The sequence below is a fragment of the Pleurodeles waltl genome, chromosome 3_1 (assembly GCF_031143425.1).
Source record: "Pleurodeles waltl isolate 20211129_DDA chromosome 3_1, aPleWal1.hap1.20221129, whole genome shotgun sequence".
In the NCBI taxonomy this organism is placed as follows: Eukaryota; Metazoa; Chordata; class Amphibia; order Caudata; family Salamandridae; genus Pleurodeles; species Pleurodeles waltl.
In genome coordinates this window covers 1846980944-1847005203 of record NC_090440.1, presented here as the reverse complement: position 1 = coordinate 1847005203, position 24260 = coordinate 1846980944, and the positions used below count along the sequence as shown (strand labels likewise).

The following is a 24260-nucleotide window of genomic DNA, read 5'->3' as shown; positions in this document are numbered from 1 at the left end:
ATAGCACTCCCTCTCAGTACTCATGTATGTTTGGCTGGCTGTTCAGGCTGGCCAAACATACAAGTGCACTAGGGTTTCTTCAACCCGGCACTGCGTTGCTGGGTGGGAGAGAGCAGGCAGAGACTCTCACTCTGCCTTGGAGTGTCCTGGCTGAGCATTCGTTCCAATCCTAATGATGCTTTAATGCTGCCAGCAGCATGAAAGCAGTGTTAGGATTAAACGCAGGGAAGGCAGGGAGCCTGTGGCTACAGTGGAGGACTGGAGCGGATCAAGCATCGTGGTGAGAAAGGTAAGTTTTTTTTATTATTATCTATATTTTTTGTGTACCCCCCCCCCACGTGCCATGATGTTGTGCCCCTTTTCCCTCTCACAATCCATGATTGCATACACCTGCTATAAACCAATCAGTGCTAATCACCAACCTTGAGCAAATAAAGTTACCTTAGAAATTCTTAAAGCAGCTCTGTCTTCATCCCTCCTGACTTTAGTGTCTGAGACTGCACTCTTCAGCCCGGGAATGCAACCATTAGACTTCCTTTGTCTGGGGAGGCTGCATCACACCCCCTATCCTCTGCCATGTCAAACCAGGGGCAATCAAAAATGGATCACACTGGCTTCAGCATTCACATACTCACTAACTAGAGATTCATCCAGAATATCCTCCTTACCCTCTTAGACTTCAAAGACTCAGAGGGCTATGTGGACTGCTACTTGGGGTAAGCTTTGAGACTACCCATAATACTGTTTTTAACACATCCACATATCCTGTTGTATAGCAACATGCTGCTCTTAATTAAAAATAATCTATTCTACCTTTCATCACATTTTCTTCTCACTACTGAGTAAGCTTTCATTTTCTCATAATGACTCATGCGGACATTCTGTTACCTCACCTATTAACCCATCTATGACCTTTTTTACTTAGGAACTTGAGTCAAATTTCAATAAACCTCTTTTTGCCTTGCAAATTTTTTAACTCATTCTACTGGGTAAACCCTCACGTTTTCATAGAATTAGCAAGTACTAACTCCACCTATTGACTGTAGGACATGGACACTAATGCTAAATAAATCTCTATATATCTTGAGTAGTATTAAGCCAGTGGATTACTCCACAACTGCCTCCAGATACACTATTAATGTTCCCATCTTTTGACTGTAGCCCTCAACAATAGTGTCTCAAAGCTATTCCGTCTCTGTTCACCAACTCCAGGGGAGTTTATCTGCCTATACTCAATCACTCCAACTTTGTTTTGCAGAGAAATAGCCATATAAACTCATTGACTTCCTCCCCATGCTAATGATTAAAGATTTTATGACACACTTTTTACTTAAACCATAGCTATAACATAACTAGCAACTTACCTCCATATTATGACTTTGGTGGTTTGGCTAAAGACTTTGCCAAAACACCACCCGTACTGCCAAAGCTGTCAGACCTCTGGGCCTGAGCTGAGTACCTCGGGCCCGGCGGTAGCTGTAATACCACCATCGGTGTTACAACTTGGCAGACCAACAGCATTTTCGTGACAGTCGCACCACCATGAAAATGCTGTGGTCATGCACCCTGTGACTGGAATCTCTATTCCTGTCACTTGCAGAGACCCCCCCCCACACAACCACAGACCTACATTTACACACCTCCACTCACCCATGCATTCGCTTACATACAACCCCTAACACTTGCACCCAAACACGCACTCAAATACACCCATTCACTGGTGCACATGCTCTCAAAGACACACTCGCTTGCATGCACTCAAACTGACACCCCCTCCACATTCACACAAAAATACACACACTCAAAAACACGTAACACCCTCCTGGACATACACATGCTCACACATGCTCACAAACGCACACGCAGACACCCTCTTCCCCCGCATTCATACACATACGTACAGATCACACACATTCACACACCGCCCCCCCCTTTCAGACGATCAACTTACCTGCTTCAGTGAGGTGGCCTTTCAGGAGGGGATGGGCCCTGGCGCTTTCCACCACTGGCACTGCACTGCCGTGTAGGAAACTCTGCACTGTATTGCGGACCGGAATACGGCAGTCAGCGTCCTGTTGGCGTGGCAGTGCTGGCAGTGGAAAGCGCCTCTATTACGATGATGGGCAGGCCGACAGTGTCAGATTTGCACCCAAAATCGGGTGCTTTTTGGCACGATGTCGTAATAGGGTGGTCTTCAGACTGTCTTTTGACATCTGCGGCTTTGGCGGTTTTTCGAAAAGACCGCTGAAGTCATAATGAGCACCTTAGTCCCAGACTCTCTTGGCATTGATCAGTATACTTGAAGTTAAATTTGTGGGTATCTTTGATCATCGAGAGCATTTTTCCTCTAATTCTTCTTTTCAGGCAAGTTTTGAAACATCAAAAATGGTGATCAAGATAGTTCAATGTTCCTAACCAATACCATTATAGTCAACTGCAGTAACCCTGTTTTCTGACTGTGCCAACTATAATGTCAGGCATCTCTGTTGGCATGCCTCTTCTGTTGTATGATAAAATTCATAAACCCAATGCCCCAGTGGTGGAAATTGCTGCAGCTGTCACATTTAAGCACATCTCCCAGTATCAGTCCCTTATATCTTTTCTTTTTCTTGCATGTTTTAAGTGCTTCACTGAGTGAACCTCCCCAGTGCATAAAAGGGTGTTCTGGGAACCAAACAAATCTGGCTACACTTTAATTACAGTCATCTTAGCATATAATAATAACCTAATGTGCATGATGATGTATACCTATTACAGCCCTGAAAAGGTCCCACGTGCTGCATAAGGGAGATGAAAATACGGTGGCTGTATCCAAAGACTGGTTGTACAGCATGAAATGGTGACTGGAAAGAACAAAGCAGGAACGTTTTTTTTTTTCTTCTAAAAAACATTTTCTTCCTCCCTGCTTCTACAAATTCAAATTACTAATCTTTCTTTTGTTTATCTAATTATTGTATACAAGCATTTTCAAAAACATTTTATTTAATCACGCACCCAAACAACATAGAGTCCTGCTACCATTCAACGCCCATGCGCACACATATGAAATACACTCAGCACATGTTCTAGCCATCATATGAACGTTTACATCAGTAGACCTGAACCTAGCGTACTCTCACTTCCAGCAGTTAAAAGGCATGTCTAATATTATACATTTCAAAAAGGTATGCTCTCACCAATGCTCATGTTACTTGTCCCAGTGACGCAGACTGCAGTTTTGTCTCCGCTAGAGAGTACACTTCTCGCGCCCCTTTTGACATCAGAGCCCTGGGCATTATGGTCAATTTCGGTAGAGGCCCCTGCGCGGCCGGGCATACAGTGTTTTGTGAACCAAAAGAGAATCAGGATAACAGTTTCACATTATTTGAGGTACTCAGAGTAGAGAGAGGTGCGTGTTAGTTTACATGCAGGGGACATTCCCTTTCCAACAGTTTAGGACCTGAACTCTACAGCAGGTATCACTGGCAGACTTGTCATTTGCAAGTGACACAGAGGTTTTGCAGTGCGAAGCAGTTTGGGTATTTAAAAACATCAACCTATTACAGTGAAAATATACAATAGGTACAATTAATAAGCAAATTTAACTTAAAAAACACAACTAAAAATGGCACAAGTTTTAACCAGTCTAATGTAACGATACCAAAAAGTTAAACATATTAATCTATATGCTTTTCAAGCAAATTCTAATATGTAAGTTTCCTTATAATTGTGACTTAGTTGTGCTTATCGAAGTCAACAACCGGGGTATAGTAATCTGTTAAATTTTTACAATCTAAAGAACGAAAAACCTTCCAGAGAATATAATTTTGAAAGAAATCAGTTTTCAGGAAATGTTTTCCTTCCAAAAAGCATCATCACTTTAATGAAGCAAATGTCCCAGTATTAAAAAAGATTTAAAGGTAAACCTTCAAGACTTATAGCAAACATTCTGTACATCTGTCGATGTTCAAAGTAGCCACAAATCAACAAGGACACTTATTGGGGCACAAAGGTATACTTTTAGTCGTACCTAATCGTCTGTCTATGAACTTGTTACTTCGAATGCATGCTTATTGACCTCAATTATTCAGACTCTAAACAAGTATTGTTGGCTAAAATTCCATTGTAACTTTTCTAATGTACTGTTCGATTGCATTCTGTAAAGGTCGTGCATACCCTTTGAGGTCTAGTTTGTACCATATAAGACGGCAAATAAATAAATAGTGGACTTTCAACCACTCTCTTCGGGACCAAAGCAAAAAGTTCACTCCCATCTGCATTTTTGGGCTTTCTCAAGGAAGCACAGCACAGCGCATTCCGTTTTTGCAAACCTGTTCTTTTTTTTTTCTCCATCCTGGCAAATGTTATTATATGTTACTCACCCTCCTTGTTCAGTCTTTAAAACCTCTTCTTCAGAGAGTTAGTACTTTGTAGCCTCCACTTTCCCTGTAAATGATGAAGCCCCCCCAAGCACCACGCATCAGGTGTTAAACTAGCGCATTTTAGTGTGGTGGTCCGCATTACAGCACTGCAAAGCAAAATCACACATTATAGCACCTCCTCAACTGTCAAGCTGAGCTCTGCTATAATGCATAACTGAGCTGCAGTCTGGCAGAGTGTGGTGCGTGCTGTTCCTGGCAGGCTAGGGGCCTGGCTCAAGATCTGCTCACAGTGGTACTGTGCTTGCGACTGTGTATCTAGTTGTTATCAGATACACCCCCTGGCCGAGACGACACACTCATAACTGTCAGCGTCACAATGGGTGAGGTGAGTCACAGTCCGGCAGACCTGATGAGCTCAGTTGCCGCCCGCAGTGTGAACAGGCGACAATTCATAAAGTTTTAGCTGCACTTTGCCAGCGCCGCAATTCAGAAGAGTGCCAGCTTACAGAGCTTTTCCGACCTCATCGCACCCTGGCAGGGATCATGAGGATTGGATCGATTCCCACTGACCTACACCACCCTGGGTCCAGGCAATGCCTGTCGCAGCTGACTCTTGCCTTCAACAACCTATTAAGTGCTGGACAAGGCTGAGAACTGCTCACCGCAGCTGGCGGTATAATGGATGGGTTCCTGCCTGCCCGCTGCACTACTCAACACACCCCAGACCTACCAGTGGCTGACTCAAGTGAGGCAGGCCTCCTGAGTTGCGGAACCTATGCAGCAATGCATAAGGAGTTGAGGTGCTCATGGTACTGGCACAGTGGATTTATCAGTCACATACTGGGCGGGACTTGGCTCCAACCCACCGGGCTTTGGCACAGACAGCCCGGCTCTGCTGCCACCCATATGTCCTGAAGTAAACACTTCTGTGCCATATGTATTAAACTGTTTTTTAGCCTGTCTTAGAACTTGCTGCATGACACACACTGGTGTAAGTACTCTTGGTGCGCCAACCCTGACCACGGCGGTCGGCCGCTCAGCTATTTATGAGTTTTACTGCTCAGTATTTCAAAAAGTGTATTTTTCAAGTAATGCAACCTGCAGCCAGGCTGTGACGTAGACTATGGTTGCTTCAGCCTCTTCTCCTGAGATTTGATCCCCCTCAAATCATGTGTTATTGTGCCATAATGTTAATTGCTTAGAGTAGTCATGTACTTACTCTCAGCCTTGGGCTAATAATAAATAATGCGTACACCAGACACCGGTTGCATGCTGTGCCCAGCTAATTGGTCTTTATTATACTGCTCAGTGTTGGTCTTTTTTTTCAAATAAATTACAACCTGCGACCGGGCTGTGACGCTAAATTTTGTGTAACCTACCATTTCTTGTGCTTTACAGCAGTTTTAAGGTGGTCTTAGTTTCTTGTTGCTTAAATGGGTGTAATTTCTGATGTGTGTGTATATGTATATATATATACAGTATATATATATATATTTCCCTTGTCTCCATTCCTTGATTTTGTGCTCAAGAAAGTGTCACTCATAGACTCATAGTTGTTGAAATGTCACTCATAATTACACATTAAATTATTAATAGGTCACACATAGCAATCTGAAACCTTAGCATCTATGTAAATGATTGTTAGCTCCATAACCTTATGAGAAAGGAGGTATCACTCTGATCTTCTGGGGGTGACAGTACCATGCTAATCAAAGTTCTTTCTTACCTTTCCAGCTTCAAGCAGCATTATGATTCCCAAGTTTGGGGACCACAATTTATAGGGATAACCCAGGATTTATTATTGATGACCCAAAAACCTGTTGCTCTATAATTCACAGGCTCTAGAAGGGAGGCTCTATAACTGTTTGTGCTCTCCAGGTTCACCTGAGAGATTGCCCATGGAAACTAGAGGCAGTCTTCTCGACATCAAGTAGAAGTGCAATGGCCTGTGAACAGAGAGTAAGAAAGGGGTGATTGGTGAGGCATGCTACAGGATATTCTGGTGATCCTAGGTAAAATTAAGGAAGGTTTAATTTAATTGGGTTTTGCCATTCAGGTAAATTTCCAACATGCAAATTTTGTGCCTTATGCTCTTGCTACATCTACAATTTAATCAGAATATTTCAATTCTATTGGTGGTTTCTGTGATTACGCTTTTTGGCTACGTTTCTGTCTGTGATCACAATGTCATCATCTAATTCAGATGAGAACTCTACTCCTGTTCCTGCAAGTCAGCCACTTCAGCCATGAAATTAGTCCTTAGTCTGGCAATTTTTTCAGATGAGGCCTGGGGAAGGAAAGGATCTGCCAAATATGTAATTTGTAAAATATGCATTAGGGACAGATGGAACAAGCAATATTCCATGAGTACCACTGGAATGTGGTGACATTTGAGAGCAATACACCCTGAATGCCTTGCTCGGGTTGAGTTAGCCAGTGCTGCAGAGCTTGATAACTCATGAGGGGCTTTCAAATCTTTTCAAACTGGTGAGACTGTGCCTGCCCAGGTAATCACCACTCAAGTAGGTCGCAACCCTGCACATCTGACCACTGCCCTTTTGTTGCTTATGCATGAAGATTATTTATTCTGCTGAGACATGAAGAACTTCAGAGGACAGGCTGGTCCAGTATCATAAATGCCCACCTAAGCAGTAGCTTGTGTTTTAAACATTATTCCCTACATTGGTCTTCTCTTTGTTTTGAAGGAGATGTAGTTTTGTACTCCCAGTTTCTATTTTTGATCTAACACTTTAAACAAATTACAAAATAGTTAAAAATGTTTAAAAAAAACACAAATACAAGTTGTTTTAAATATTATTTGAGGAAACTCCTTTCAGAGCTACTCTATCCCTCCATTATGTATGTTGTTTATACCACGAGACCCATTATTTTTTTCTTATTGATGACTTTTGAGAAACTATGATGCTCCCATATATAGCATGAATGATTCTTGTGAGCCTCTCATGAGTGTCAGGTGCACAGTTTTCTGTTTCCTCTGCAAATAGGGTGGGTGTTGGCTTTTGCGGGTATCTATTGAAATCATACTTTTAAATCAAATTTGCATTTTCACTGAACATATCCTGCTGCTAAAGGTATAATTTATATGGACCAGATTTTTGCTACCCCACCACATTTTAAATTCAATCATGAGAGACTCTTGCAAGATCACATAAACACTTGAGAGGAAAATTTTAGATTTTCCTTCATTACAATAGCTATCCCTCATAATCCCCACTACTAGACTATGAGGACAGACTGACCTCCCCACTGAGACCTTGCGTTAAGTTAACTAGTGTGTAGAGTAGGGTGTAAAGAGACTCTGCCTCTCCATTACACCTTTTCCAGGCTCAGTAATATGCACAGTAGGGTGAAGAAGGCACTCACCTCACATGTAAGGCCTCACTATTACATACTAAGTATAACAAATACTAGCCTTCCCAATAACACCTCTCCACAGGAAAATAACCATATTAATTAGTGTGTGCGAATGGATTTCCCTGTCCACTCACAACTCTCCCCAGCATGACAGATATATATATATACAATAGTATGTAGGCAACTGTGTCTTCTGCACTAACACCTATCTCCAGGACAACTTGGATATACAGTATGGTGTATTGGACCAGTGGCATCTGTACTCATACCTCTCCAGAGCTATGTAGTGCTTTCTAGGAAGGAAGTAATCTCTCTGCTAACACATTTTAAGGGGGTAAATGATGTCTCTAGTAAGGTTTGAGAGAAATGTATCTCTCTAATCATACTTTTTCTCATGCTGCCAGGTATGCATAAGATGTTGTGGGGAGAAACTGCCCTGTTTCCTGAGACAAGTTTCTTGCATGATAACTCTGCATAGTATAGTGTGTAGAGAGACTGGCCTCTGTTCTGTGATATGTCTCTTGGATAATGCTTGTGCAAATTAGGGTATGAAAAGTAGCTTACCTTTGTGGACACACCTCTCTCCATTATGAAAGAAATACAAGTAAAGCATGGAGTTCAAATTACTTTTACATTCATAAGTATATCTTGCATAACAACCGTAAAGACCATGGGCCTCATTACGATGGTGGCGGTCCGAGGACCACCACACTCGCGTTGACGGTCAGACCACTGCAGTCAGGGCAGTCCAACCGCCCAATTACAGCCCTGGTGGGCAGACTAGGTAGGGAACCACCGCCCCAGCCGGTGACATGGTTCCAGACGGCATGAAGTCGGTTAGGATTGTGCTTAGCCAGGGCGGCGTTGAACTCATGGCCTCCTGGCTGATTACAACTCCCCTCACCGGTAGCCTTTCCATGTCAGTTTTGCTGACATGAAAAGGCTGGCGGTGAGGGTGTGCTGGTGCTCCCCTGCCCAGCACCATCAGAATTCATACTGTCTGCTTTACAGACGGGTACTGGCCGTCCCCCTCTGTGCTATGAGATAGCACTCATCTCCTTTAAGGGAGCAGAGTGCTATCTTTTAGTACTGTTCCTGACGGTCTGACCGGCAGGAGTGCTGTATTGCAATATTCCTGCCAGTCAGACTGGTGGGGACAGTGCAATAGGGCAGGGGGGTGCCACCACTATGGTGGTGGCATCCTCCCCGCGAGTTTGGCAGTCATGCGGTGGGGCCTCCAAATTCATAATGAGGCAGTATGATAGGAAAACACACTGCCCTCTCACCAGAGTAACAAATGTGCAAAATACGCTGTGCATAGAGACTGCTGTCTCTGCACATACCTCTCTTCATAATAATGAATGTAATTAGTAGAGTGTAAAATGGGGTATCCTCTCTTTTGACAATTGTGTCTTGAACAGCCAATGTGCACATTTGAATGTAAGGACACACTCACCTCTCTCTCAGACATCTCATTATGGGGACAGCTATGTGTAGCACAGTGTACACAAAGACAGAGCTCTGCACTGAAACGTCTCTCCAGAGTGAGAAGCATATATTTTACAATGTGCAAAATAGTTGCCCTGTCCACCAGCAGATAGCAGTGCGTAGTGTCCAATAAGAATGCATTTTTCTCTGTTCCAAGACCTGCCTATTGTATAGGAAGCTTTACTCTATAGTGGAAAGAAGCACTAATCTTTTTTATAACACCTCAAATACACATATGCATGCAGCATAACAGTTAAAGTTCTTGAAGAATGAACTACTACTTTTCATCAACATTAGAAGACTGTAATAACTTTCAAATTTTTAAAAGCTATTAAAGAAAGAAATCAGTAGTAACTCTAATCATTTTATTTAAAAAAACAACATAACAAACAATATCCATATTAGTAAACTACAACAACAACAATATTTTTTTTTTTTTACAAACTATTAATATTTCTTCTCTCCCATTACTAAGCAATAACATCTCCTCCCCATTTGCTTCATTTGCCTACTGGATTTAGATGTACTTGGATGTTCTTTGTCATTGTTTCAGCCCCCTTAGCCTGCCAAACAATATGTCATTTAATAGTATTTTTCCTACAGCCTAGGTGGCAAATCAGTCTGTTAAAAAATATGCAAAAAGGAGTGCAGCCGGGATGCTAGAAACAACCAGTGTGTTACATTCTTTACAGAGATGTACAAGTATTGTAGATGCAGTCATCCCCAAAGGATAGCTAAGACCAATTTAGCTCATGTAGCCAAACTACACAGTTCTTTCTCTGCCTACACATTCTTTCAACTGGCAGATGCAACCTCTCCACAGGTACTCATTACTCAAGCAGATAGCAATGATCCTTTAAAGAATAAAGTATATAAATAGAGCACTTTTTTGCTGCTCAAGTAAGCAGATTATTCTGTAATCAAAAGCTAGTAGAGCTACCCAGAAACACTTCTCCACAGGTATAAATGTTGCAGAAGGCAGTAATTACAACATCATGTGTGCAGTTATTCCATTTTCTCCCTAAAAAAGACAAAATAATAAAACAATATAAGGTTACATACTGATCAGCAATTGATAATGATACACAACTACATTCTCTGAAGAATTCTTCATGTTTCACCCACAATCACATATTTATATTTATTTATGGTTTATATGTACTGCTCAACTAACATCATGTTCCATTCTGTTGAAAAAAAATGCACAACTTCAAACACTGCATTTTTGTCCACAATTACATTATAACATGCCATCAAACATGGTTACATAACCATTTGTAAAGTAACCCATTTCTCTTTACACTTCTTTCCTAATAGTGAGCACAGTATTTTACTCTAAAAATGGCAACATCTCCACTCAAACACCTCATAGGGGTAAGAACTGCAAGAACCCAGCAAGATGATAAAAAATAGTTAAAAGTCTTACTTGACTGATACCGACGCGACCGGCACGGTTGGAATACACGTGTTACCAGGCTTATCATAGCCCCCATGGTTATCTGTAATTCTCAGGATTGACTCACTGTTTGAGTTATATCTTCCAAACGAATTCTTGGGACTCCTCTAAATTTCTGTGACTTTCATTTGTCTGCAAAACTGAAGCCTTGACAAAGCCTTGAAGACGAAACATGTGTTGGGTGTTTTTGCTGTATGGACTTATATTATTGTGGTCATTTGATTGGAACCGTGACCATCTGTTCTCACCTGCAATAAATATCCAGTACCACCTACTTGCCGGACTTCGATTCAATTCTTGGAGCACTTCTTGGATCTACTATACAAAATTTCACTTTGGGTGTGCCCTGGACTTTATATTCTTATTTAGGCTACCACTCACTGCTTGCAGTGTGTGTTTCTTCAACACCTGAGGTGGCAGGTGTATGGCTAGCCTGGCACCCATGACTGGCTGTTTTGCTTGAAAAAGACAATTACTGATGGACATTAGATAAACCTATGTCGATGTGCGAGCACCTCTGGCATTCTCCACCTGTTTTTGCTGTGATTTCAAGATTATAAAAAATAGTTAAAAATAATATAAAATTATTTTTGTCACAGCAGTTTTCCCTTATACAACACCACTTCCCTAATCTGCTGCCCTCTTATATAGTTTTTTTTACTTAATTTCAAAAACACCTAGAGTTTTTCACAGTAAACAGTAATAGCTGCCATTTCTAACATTCCAACAGCCAGCAAATCAGAGCGCTCACTCTCATAAGAATCATGGAAGTGTCTTATTCTCACAAGAGCATGAAAGCTAAAGGGGGAAAATGGTCCTCTTGACCAATCACTGGCCTCAGTTTTTAAATTTACGCTCTTGTGAGAGGTTTGCGGGACTCTCGTGAGCCCAATCATCCAAGTATGCCATTATATTTGACCCTTAATGTCTCAAAAATTACTGTACTGATTTTCACCCCAAATAAAAACAAAACACAATCTGCAGACCAAGATCTAACCTCCTGCTGAAATGGGTGCAATTCCATTCAGCAGTTTTTTGCTATAATCATGAGTAAAAAAGTATTTGGAACCTGCTGAGGATTTCATGTTTTAGGACCACACTCTTTTATCAGCTTCCACTTAACAGATAACCCTAAAACCTTCCAGGACAGAGCTGAGGTGGATGAGCTTTTTTTTGTAAAGTTTTATAAAGAATTATCAACTGGGGTCAAAGTTGTTAGCAAACCAAAAACATTCTGTCTATGGAAAAGCAGACCTAACTGTATCTACCTACTGGTGACCGCCAGTAGGATGGATATATATTTATATATATATCTGTATATCTATATACATACTCTTAAACAAACAAAGGTTTCAGGGACGTTATAGTTAGGCTTGCATTCTAAACATACAAAAACATAGAAATTCAACTGTTATAGTTATCTCAAGTAATTATAACTCATGCCCTAAGTTAACTATAACTTGCACCCATGCCATGCACTGTTTTTTTTTTCAACAATTTTACTGCAAATATTACCTTGATATTATCAATGATATCATGACTGCCGTAATTTGTGGGCTAACTAGCAGTGCATGGTGAAGATGTGAGTTATAGTCAACTATGCTCAGTCCCCCCACATAGAAATTGTGAATGCCCCTGGGACCTGCCCACCCAGGGGCTTGTAAAAAACAAGCGCGGGAGCCCATGCTTGCTTTTTAAAAAAAAAAGGAAAAAATCCTTGAAATTGTGATGTCATGTTGTCATGGTGAAATTGCTGCAAACATTTTTTTTTACAAGTTTTTTTTTGTCATGCGGTAGGTCCGACCAGACCTAAGGCGTCAGGGTATTTCTATCCTGGCCCCTTGTCTCTTTATTTTACTTTTTTTGTGGGACTCAGCTGAAGTCAAGCCCCAAGATGGCTGCCAAAACTTATTGCTTTAAAATGTTGGCAGGCAATCAGAGCTGTGCATTTCTCTGCACACGCTCATTATTAATCACAAATACATAGCAAAGGAAGCCCGTCCCTAGATACACAAATATATTTTCTCTTTATTGGGTCAAAAACTACTGAACGGATTTACACCAAATCGTAATCGGCATACCGAAAGCTAGCTTACTGCCATATTTGGTGTAATTCCATCCAGAGGTTCGGTGTGCTGTCATGCCTAAAGGTCCTATGGAAGTTACCAAGGGAAACCCAACTTTTTAACACCTACCCTTTTTCTCGGCCCCTGCTTGACAGATCGTCCTGACACATTCTGTGTGTAACAAGAATCACCAGGGTACTTTTTGGGGGGAACATTTCATGAAGATTTGTCAAAGATATGGGCAAGTCAACAAACTCTTTTTCTATGGAAACATGGTCCTAACTATATATATATTTCAGTGTTGTAAACCTCACATGAACACCAAACATGCATTCCAGGATCTGGTTTCAGATTATTTTACTAATGTGTTTTGATCAAACAGATGTTATTCACAGTCTTAGGCTGTGAAGAAGATCTGTTTGATCAAAACGCATTGATAAAATGCACATTTGTGTGCACGTATCAGTACTTTAAAAAATATTTTAGAGATAATTTCTACATTTTGATAATTAAAAAAAGTGTAAATGTTTACATTTTGTATTGTTTAGCTTAAATATTTATTTTTGTTATTTTTATTTTTTTGAAAAATCAAATCAATACATTTTGTTAATACTAAAATTTCTTAACATTAAAAAATTAAACACAACGTGTTTTAGTTTTTCTTTAGAAATGTAGATTGATTTAAATTTATTATAAGTAAATTGTATATAAAATTAAAAACTATGGTTTAAATTGGACTGTTCTATGTATACATCTGTTTTATGTTTGATTTTTTGTTTTGAAAAAGTAATAAATATGTTTGAAAACAAATGTGCAATAATACTTTGCTAATGATATGTTGATATATAGATATTTTGTATGTCTTATAATGAAAAATTGAAACATAATGTTTTTATTAATACAAGGTAATATGCCATTTATTGTTATAAAGTAAGTACTTGTAATTAATTACTTGTACATAAAACTGATTTATGTGTGTTATTTTAAATTATGATGTTATATTTTTTAAATTGTCAATATTGTATTTATGTATTTCATGTTTTATTTGTTTTTTTTTAAATTGTATTATAATAAATGTCATGTGTAATTAGCTTCATCTTATTGAATACAACTATTTATGTAATATGTTAATTTCTAATTAAATACAAATAGGCAATTTTTTTATGAATAAACAGTGTGTTATAATGTTTTTTTTTAACTTAAAAAATAATGTAAATATGTTTGACTTTGAGTATGTATAGTGTATGTAACCATTTAGTGGCCCCTACCTTCTCCAATACGTGTCCAGTACTTTCCCCTGAATGGCTTAGATTGGAGTGAAAATAGTAAATGTAACCTTTGAGTCCAACACCTTCCTTAAAATAGTTTACATTGGACACGGAATAGTAAATGTAACACTTTTAGTTTCCAGCTCCTTCCCCAAAATGATTTAGATTGGAGTTGGAATAGTAAATGTAACTCCTATAGTGTCTCACACTTTCCTCAACATGGTTTAGATTCGAATGGGAATTGTATATGCAACCTCTTTAGTTTCCAGCACCTTCCCCAAAATGGTTTTGATTGGAGTGGGAATAGTAAATGTAACTCTTTAAGTGTCCAACACCTTCTACAAACAGGTTTAGAATGGAGGGGCAAGATTAAATTCAAACCCTTTAGTGTCTAGGGTATTCCCCAAAATGGTTTAGATTGGAGTGGGATTAGTGAAATGCCTATCTACCCACCCAATATGGAAGTGCAAGTCAAGAAAGCACATAGAGCAGGAACTGCATGGGACATACATCTAGATGCAGTAGCTGCAAGGTACACACAGCACAATTTTATAAATGCACGCTCAAATGCAAACAAAGATGCACAATCAAACCCCAATCCATGTCTGCACAAAGAAAACTCAAGCTGCCACACATTAGACAAATTTACAGTCCATATCAGGGGACAAGTCTAACACAATACATGCTGACATTGGACCACAGAAGATGAAATACTTACCATACCAAACAGAACACAATGCAGTGACACCACAATTGCATTAACAGACACATAAACATACACTCAACATATACCCTTGTCCTGGGTGACACCAGCACTGCCCACAAAGTCAGAGTTTCATAACCACTGAAAATGGATCAGCAATCAGGCTGAAACACACAGACTTAAAGGTAGAAAAGTAATTGCAGGACATATGTACCCAAAAAACAAATATTATGGTTTATTTTAACCAAAACGATTATGAGCAAAGACCACTGGTCAGTTCATCATAAACTCATTGCTTAGTACTGTGCCAACTCTTGACTCCAATTACTGGCAGGGAACCTTCACAGGAAAGGGAATCGAGTTGGCAGGCAGGCACCTCAGGGATCATCCTTTTGGGTGGTGGTCAGATTTGTGATGGGTGGGTTTGGAAGAGGTGGATTGTTTCTTAGGAGGGGTGAGCTTCTTCTTGGGGAGAGGGGTATGGGTGCTTGCAGGGGGCCAGGTGTGACAGTGGAGGATTTTGATGTGGAACGGATGGGTTGGGATATGGGTCGGGCCACTTGGGTTTGGGATGGGGTACAGGGAACGGTGGAAGGGGCAAGCTTGAAAGGAAACTCTCCTTCAGAACACAAGAATGGTTATCAAAAGGGGTTGTGGATTTGGAGGTTGAGGGAGTGGTCATCTGTTGTCTGGGTGTAAATATCTTTGGTGTGTGTCCGTGTGTGTGTGTGTGTGGTATTCTAATGTTTGGGTGGTGTCTGTTGCATGTGTGAGTGAGTGGGGTGGTGTCTGCAGGTATGATGGTAGTGGTGGATGTCTGTATGTCTGTTGGTGTGGTATCTGCGGGTATGGTGGGTGTGGTAGATATGTCAGTGACTGTTGTTGTGGTACCTGTGGGTATGCTTGATGTGGTGTGTGGGTCAGTGGGGGTGGTGGAGGTGTCTGCTGAAGTGGTGACTGATGATGTGTGTGTAGGTGTATGTTGAGTGCCTGCATGCTGGTGTCTCTTGTGGTGTTTGTGTTTGTGTACTGCTTGCGTGTGTTGAGGTGGGTGCATGCAGATGTGTTCGTGTACTTCTGATAGGTAGTGGTATGGGGTATTTGGATTGTGAAGAGGTGGGTGAAGGAGGGGCAGAATGTGGGGGGTGACTGGCCACCATCAGTGAGGAGACCAGAGCCTGAAAAGATCTCTGTAGGCCAGACATGGCACTATGGATGCTTTCCAGGAAAGCATTGGTCTGCTGAAGTTGGCTGGGCAAATCCTGGATGGCATTCACAATGACAGTCTGACCCACAGAGATGCTCCTCAGAAGGCCAATAGTCTCCTCACTCAGGGCAGCAGGGGTAACAGGGGCTGTGGCAGAAGTGCCTGTGGCAAAGGAGGCACCCACCCTCTTGTGTTATGAGGGTAGTACCAATGTTGCTCTGATATGTCACACATTTGGCATGGAAATGTACACTGTAGACATCCTGTGCAAATGGACAGGGAGTTATATCCCTAAAACCCACAAGGCAATGAATCAGCAAGCCCCAAGGAAATCACCACTAATGGCTGGCACCTTTTACAATGACCTATTCTGATTAAATAAGTAGATGCCATTAGTCCTTTGCATGTTGGAGAGGCCTAGAGATGTACAAGTACCAGTAGAAGGCCACCAGTATGTTGCCCAATGGAAAGCTACATCACTGTCTCCATTGTAGTAAACCCAGTTGTCTGTGGATGAGTAATTGTACCCAACCACATGTGCTTTCAACATACCTGCAAGTCCCTCATGATTCATGCCAATAGTGAAGTTACAAACCTTCCTCATTACACATGTGCAGTGCACTTTGCTACATGAAGAAAGCCACATCAATGACCTAGAAATGTACATTGTAGCTAAAAAACTAGTCATACACATACTGTCCCTCATTGCTACTGCAGTTGTACATGCCAAATGATGTGCAATGACAGTTGAGGGCATGTGTCAGCAAACAATCAATGGTGATTCACTCCTGTCTGCAGCACCATGTGAAATGTACCCCCATTGCAAATGTCCTATTACACACACAGGTTGTCATGCACATATATGCGAGGAGTCATCCCATGAACACAGGTAGACCATGTATGAAACAGCAGCATACACATTTTGTCAAAAGATAAAGGTACACATGCTAGCAAGTAGGCACAAGGAATATTGCCAACAGTGATGGCACACAAATCATGCCAATAGACAATCCCTACTTACCAAGGGAAAGTATTGATCTGTAGCTGCACCCAAAGAACAATGTATACTCTGTCACGGGTATGATGGAGATCTTCACATTACGGACAATAGTGAGGCACAAGCACCCGTCACACTCTGAAGACAAGTAGCCTCTGGGTGACATATGCCAATATACTCATTTGACCAGACATATGACTAAGGACAGTGATCCATCACGTCCTTTCCTTTGTCCTGTAACACTGAGGAGTAGTGTTCTGTTGCATAGAATTTTCACCCACTACCACAATGAACAATACTTGATTAATCAATTTACACAACCATATGTTGACTCCGGATAGTAAATTGTTTGTGAATTTTACACAGTTATGTCCTAGGTCCCTGGGCTAATAGGCAAGGCACATCAGTACACAACACCTGACATATACCAATATACTAATTTGACCAGACATATGACTAAGGACAGTGATCCATCACGTCCTTTCCTTTGTCCTGTAACACTGAGGAGTAGTGTTCTGTTGCATAGAATTTTCACCCACTACCACAATGAACAATACTTGATTAATCAATTTACACAACCATATGTTGACTCCGGATAGTAAATTGTTTGTGAATTGTACACAGTTGTGTCCTAGGTCCCTGGGCTAATAGGCAAGGCACATCAGTATGCAACACATGACATATGTACACAAACAGTCACTCATCTACTGTGTCACACATGGCATATCCCTCCTTGTCAGGGGGCGATGTCAGAAACTAACACATTAATTTGGCAAAGTGACAAACAGAAGTATGCCCTGTAATCCCCCCACTTGTGGCTGCTGTGCTCCCCTCAAAGGTCTTAGTAGGCCACCACCAGAATGTAGGCCATTGGGGAGGGGCATGGTCCGATGTGTGCCCCACTCACTTTGGGAGGACAGCCCAAGCTGGACCTCTACAATCTTCCGGCCCAGTGTCTCATGTCCTCCCACTTCTTGCAACAGTGGGTGCTCCACTGGCAGTGGACCACCAGGGTCTGCACCTTCTGGGTGATGGCTCTCTATATCTCCTTCTTCTGATAGGCATTTACCTGCATGGGTACAGAAGTCAAATCAAGAGTTTACAATCACACGTTTGGCACAAATGGTAAAGTCAATCACATGTCAGAAACATCAAGCTAGAATGTTCAATTTGTTAACACACCACAATTGTAAAGCAAACAAGCCAATATGTACAGCGACATGACTACAGACATATATACTCATCTGCAGACTAACCCACTACCCTGCTCAGGGCCTACAATCACTAAGCAGGGCTACTGACATTAGGTAACCCATGCTCCAACATTTACTGTGAAACACTACACACATATGTGGCTTCTGAAGGGTAAACTCCTTAGGCCTCAATGGACCAACACATTCACACTCTGGAGATTGACTCACTGCATACTGTCCCTGCAGGCAATTGCCATAGTACATACTTTACCCTTACACTTGAGTGACAATGGAGGGGCTGGTATGGTGGGTACAGAACGTGTCTTCCTTATGCAGGTGAGGTTATGTTGCCTACCAGATGCAGATGTATGCCACTTCAGGGGGTGGGTTCTGTGATATGTACCTGTACCACAAAACACTTCTTTTGACATATGTGTATATCCTTCAGAAATGGCATCCAACATACAAATGTATGCATCACACTGTTTTTTTCTATGTGACCAAGGTGCTGACTCACATATCATGGCCTACCTGGAATTAACACACTGCCTGAACTATGGGTATGTGATTAGTACATTAAGCCTGTATAGGACAAATATAACTCATGTGACAACAGAGCTGTGGAAGTAAGATACCTGTCATGAGTCAAAGACACATTTTGACAATGATGTGTAATGCATACATGGACATACCTCAGTACCCATTCTTAATTTAGTCATTGGGCTGAGGCACTCAGGACATATTTTGCCACTAGAGCCATCATATGGTCCACATGCCAGGATCTGCTGGTGTACAGGGAGTGGGCACAGTGCCACAGTTGCATAGCCACAGTGACTCTACCCCAGCATGGCCTATGTCCCATCTTGGGAGATACATTTGACAGGCCCTGGTCTCTGCAGCCTGAGCATACAAATCTACATGCCACTTCATTTCCATCACTTCCATGCATGGCAGTACATCATGTGGCCATCAGCAATTTGGCATGTGGTGTGTGTGGCAACTTGAAGGTCAGAGTGAGTCAGGCTATGGATTGCAGCCTACAGTTTGGCAAGGCCAGAAGTGGGCTGAAAGATCTGTGGTACTATACATATTGCTCACAAGATCTTCAAATGACTCATACAAGATGCATACACAGCTCATGCTGTCATGCACATACATGCTGTCCAACATTTACAACAATCATGAAGAAATAGATGTCATTAAAATATCCTTGCCAAGTTATTTGTATCCAACACAAGGAGGATCTAGGACCCCACAAACCTCATACAACACAATGTGACTTTAATTAACATATAGTACTAGCCACCTATCCCTTCACAATGTACATCCTGTTCATTTCACACAGACTGCAACAACAGGCACACAAGAAGTCTAACTGGTACACATGGGCACGTTGTAGCCTGTGAGGAGGGAAAGGTTAGTGTAGTACAGAATAATTTGTGCTTATGAGATTCTTACCTGCTACTCTGGTGAGCCATTGAGCTGTTAATACAGGGTTAGGACCTCATGAAGAAGCATCTCCATCTCCTGTGGGGAGAATCAGGGGCCCTAACACCTGCTGGTCATGGCATGATTGCTCCCAGAGGCGGCACACAGCAGCTCAAGTAGTGGAAGCGTTGCTGGTAGCAGTATCAGGGTCAATTCATCGAACGTGCACAACATTGAGCCGCGACCACCACAGGCAACAACGTTAGCTGTGTCTGCCACATTTTGAACTGCCTACTGCCCTGATGACTTCTGCCAGCAGTTCCAGATGGCTCCTAATGTCCAGTAGAGAAGGTCAGACATCCACCATTTTGTTGGCCTGAAATGCTGTTTTTGGCTTTGTAAACCTAATTAGGCATACAATATATGTGTTGTGGCATCACAAACATCCTTATTCTGTCTTGTCATGTGGGTCTTTCTGCACAACCACCAGTGTACCACGTTGCAGGGCACAGATGGCATTTGACTGTGATGCAGGGCCCACCGACACCAAAGGTGTTTTTGGTGGTTAGAATATACAGTCACAGTTCAAGGGGCAATTGTGTGGCACATCTTTTGTTTCATCTAAATCCATGTTGTGGACATGTGTTGACAACCATGGGAGTGAGGGGTCACATGTGACCCTTGTGCACTTGCCAGGTGTGACGTGTACTGTGTGTGTCATATATACCCAGTTAGAAATGCTATGTCACATGATTTTTTTTGGCATGCATCACTTTGGACACACTGACTAATGTTTCAAATCATGTCTTGTCACTTGTAGGTACCCTGAGAGAGGGAGGATGCAACAACCTCCTGTCTACCCTCCACTGCCAGACCTTCAGACCATAGAAGAACGTCACGTCATATAGGTGTATCATCTGTACAGGTAAATAGTAGTGGACGTATGCTGCAGTTGGAGCCAGATCTTATGCCAACTATTAGTTATTTAACCTGCATATCACCCATTGTACAAGTCATGTCAGTATTACACTTCTTTGCCATAGAGTCCTTCTAACATACAGTGGTCCTATCTGATGGTAAGTCCTAAACTATGTTCAGTCTGGTGTTGAAGGATTTCCTCTCAGCAATGTTGAAATACATTGACAGCTATATCAGGTTCCTCCAACGTGGGGATTTAGCCAACGTGAAGGCTGACTTGTATGGGTTTGCCCGCCTCCCACAAGTGGTGGGGGCCGTTGCATCAATGTTTAACTTGTCTGTTTGGTGGATCTCAACATCTCAAACGTCTGTGCCCATTATCAAGGATCAGCCCATGATTCTTTCATAATGCAAAACAGCACCATACCCCAGATGATGTCAAACTGCACTCAAAGAGGACATGGTTGCGTGGTAAGTCACATCTGTACTGATTGATTGTGTGCATTGTCATGTGGTACAATTATGGAGTGAGTGACTCATTGTTGCACTTTTGCCCCATTCCTTGACAGGAGACTCCGCATAGCCAAACTGTTCTTGGCTGTTGATGCCACTGAGGAATCCAACTACGTAAGGGGAAGTCCACTTCAACGACACCCATGGAAGAACATGCAGCCAGGGGATCAGGCTTTTGGGCTCCAGAAGGCCAGATTTCACTGTCTGGACAGGACTGATGAAGCCCTCCTCTGCTCACATGGGAAAGTGTTATCCAAAAAATAAGAGAAAGCCCTAGTAACCCTACTATATCTGGGCTGGAAAACAGTACTAAGGCAAAACTGATATATATTAGGGAAAAAAGCATATATTTTAAACATCACAGTGAAAACCCTAATTAGTCACTGGAAACATTGTATTAATTCTAATATTTATGCTTTTAATAAATCAATATTTGTCTCCCTTTGTCTCGCTCTTCTTCAAGAATCACAAACCATATAATAAAATGCACGCCACTAAAACAAGTATATACAAAACATCACACCAAAAAATACATCACAATTTACAAAAACAGATACTAAGTGCAAGCTAATTAGCACTAGAAGCTTCCAACTGAATTCATAGTTGTGGGCTGCCAAACACCTTTTTCAAAAGCAGTCCTCCATTTGAGGTAGTGAATGATTAATACCATCTGTAATACAAAGTTATTCAAGTCCAGTTGAATATGGTATCATCTTATATCATAGTCTCTAAATTAAAAAATTCAAGACACTCCTCGTGTTGTTAGTTGACGAGTTTCAGCCCTTCAATTCTAGGCTTCATCAGGACATAGGAAGCGGCACCTACATATATAACTGTAAATATGTTTTTCATTCATATAATCATACTTGGAACAACATGATCTGTAACACCACCAGGGTCACATTGCACCCTGTACACCAAAACATACGTTCCACACCTTGTGAGCAATTCCACCAAACATAAGCCACTGAATTTGATAAAGCGCATATTACAAGCATCTATATTATTCCTAAAAATACATGGCATGGTGAATATTCATATGAGTTCAACCACACATGCGCTAGAGGTGAACACTACATCCTCTGTATTTTAAGGTGACGATATTAGAAAAATTGTATCATATCACTGTGGCATGCTGCATGCGCCATAACATCGCCCTGCGTAGGAATATCCCTTACATCCTAGAGGAGGAGGAAGAGCCTGCAGTGCCACCGGATGAGACTACTGATGTGACAAGTGAGGACGACAGTGATGAAGAGGAAGGAGCTGACTTGTGAGAAGATCTCATCAACATCTACTTTCCATGAGTCTAATGACTGTTCAATGAACTGTAGTTGTGAAAAAGTGTGGAGTCGAGTGTTTTAGACACAGCTAGAGAGCTGATACTTTGCAATATTTAGCCAAAGACTGCTTGATAAGCTAGCTTTTGATACATCCCCACCTTAATGATGCTGCACTTGTTTTGTGTCTTGTGTTAGGCCTGGTGCTTCATGTGTGTCGTCATGTGGTCTGAAAATATGTAGTCCTAGCTTTTGATCAGGTAATTTGTTCTTCACATTGGCTAAACTCTCTTTTTGCATGTTGTTGTAGATGTGACTGTGCCACAACACTGACAAATGTTTGTGTCATGCCACCAGATCCATGGGAATTTGATTATTATGTCCCTGCGCCTAGGGACTGTTATAGTGCCATCTGTCTGTATCTTGGATTATGTGATTACTTTGGTGTGGTATGTGATGTGGCTCAAGCTCCTGACATGAACCACTTTAATGTTCTACAGGACAATGTTGGACTAATCCCTTCCTTCTATGGTCTAGGGGTCTGTCCCTTGGAATATGTTCATTTACTCAGTATGAGTCACTCATTCTTGTTTCCAAAAGTCCAGACATATTGGCAGCCTATAAGCTGAACATTGTAATAACATTTTTGGTTTAACCAGACACTTGTACTAATGTGTTGCTGTGTAATGGTTGTAATCATGAGCTGGACACTGTGTACCTTTAACGGATCCTTGCTTACCCAAAAAGCTTGTATCTTTATCGAATGGTTCACATGGTTTTACATCTCTACATAGCTAAATGTGAATATTAAGCAAGTGAGTTTGTGATTGCTGAATTTATTACAATACTAATACAGAAAATACATTTGGGAAAGAAAGAAATAGCAATGAAGGGGTCATTCATAGTGAATGAAATAATTGAAGTAGATGCCACACCATTGGTAGTCCAAAGTCTAGAGTACGTCTTCCATTGGAACTGGTAGGTGGTTCAGGATCAGTCAACAGAGTGAATGTGTGGCACACAAAGGAGGTCCTTCAGTAAGAAGACACTCGCTGGAAGTGGTGTGTATCTTGCCATCCGCACCACCTGGATTTTGTGCTGTACATCCCCGCTTACAGAGGCAGGAGTGTCTGGGGCTCCCTTCCAGGGGCTGGCACCAACGTTGATGTGACTGATGTTGATGAGCCAAAGGAAGGGGTAGGCTGCTGTTGAAAATCCTAGCTCAGGGTGGTATTAATGTCCCTCAATGCCCCTGTTAGGGAGGCCATGTTGTTATTGTGGGCCTCCATCTGTTCCTGCATGTCTCTGTGCATGTCCCTCTGTAACTGCTTGATTTCCCGGAGTTCAGTCAGTCCCTTTTTTTTTTTTTTTTTTTTAAATCTGTTTATTAAGCATTGTACATAAACATTCTTACAATACACTATTCAGGATTTTACAGTTCGTTTGTGTATATTTATAATCTAGTGCGGTGCAATTGCGTTGTTTTGCACAGGAACACAACTTGAAACTGTGTAACTGATAGCTAGGAACACATCTAAGTACCAACGTATACATTTTAAATTCACGAGTAAAAATGGGCAACGCCTGTCGGATGGGATGAGGTGAAGGGGGGCTCATCGGTTATGTGTGTGAATAAGCTGTGGAGCTGTTGACGAAGTTGGGAGGGGATGATGGGACGACCAGCGTCCAAAGCGCAGTGAGCGAGACAAGATACCGGTTCCGGAGGGTCGCTGACAGGGGATAGGCACCCTTAAACGTCACAATTGTTGCACTGATATAAAATATAGAGGTGTCAGTGCTAATTAACTGGAGGGCCGTGAAGGGGGTGTATGATGCAGAGCGGATAGGTAATTTCAGGGGTGTTGGATACCTCAGGGGGGGTATGTGTCATCCCTAGTTTCTATGCTCACCACAAAAATATCCCAGATTTCGGCCCTACCCTGTATCAGGCCTTTGTGTTGTAGTTGGCGTAATGTCTGTGCCTCAGCCAGCGAGCAGCTATGTAGG

General features: G+C 41.7%; 1 protein-coding gene across 6 annotated transcripts in view; it reads left to right on the top strand.

The window, feature by feature from the left end:
• GULP1 (GULP PTB domain containing engulfment adaptor 1) overlaps nucleotides 1-24260 on the top strand; it is a 1895686-nt gene that overhangs the window by 1043071 nt on the left and 828355 nt on the right. Inside the window, exon 5 of one of the 6 annotated variants that reach the window (XM_069225935.1) lies at nucleotides 20363-20467. The exons of the other annotated variants lie outside the window; for them this stretch is intronic. The gene's annotated coding sequence lies outside the window, so the exon portion shown is untranslated. The remainder of the gene's footprint in view (nucleotides 1-20362; nucleotides 20468-24260) is intronic. 6 annotated transcript variants of the gene reach the window in all.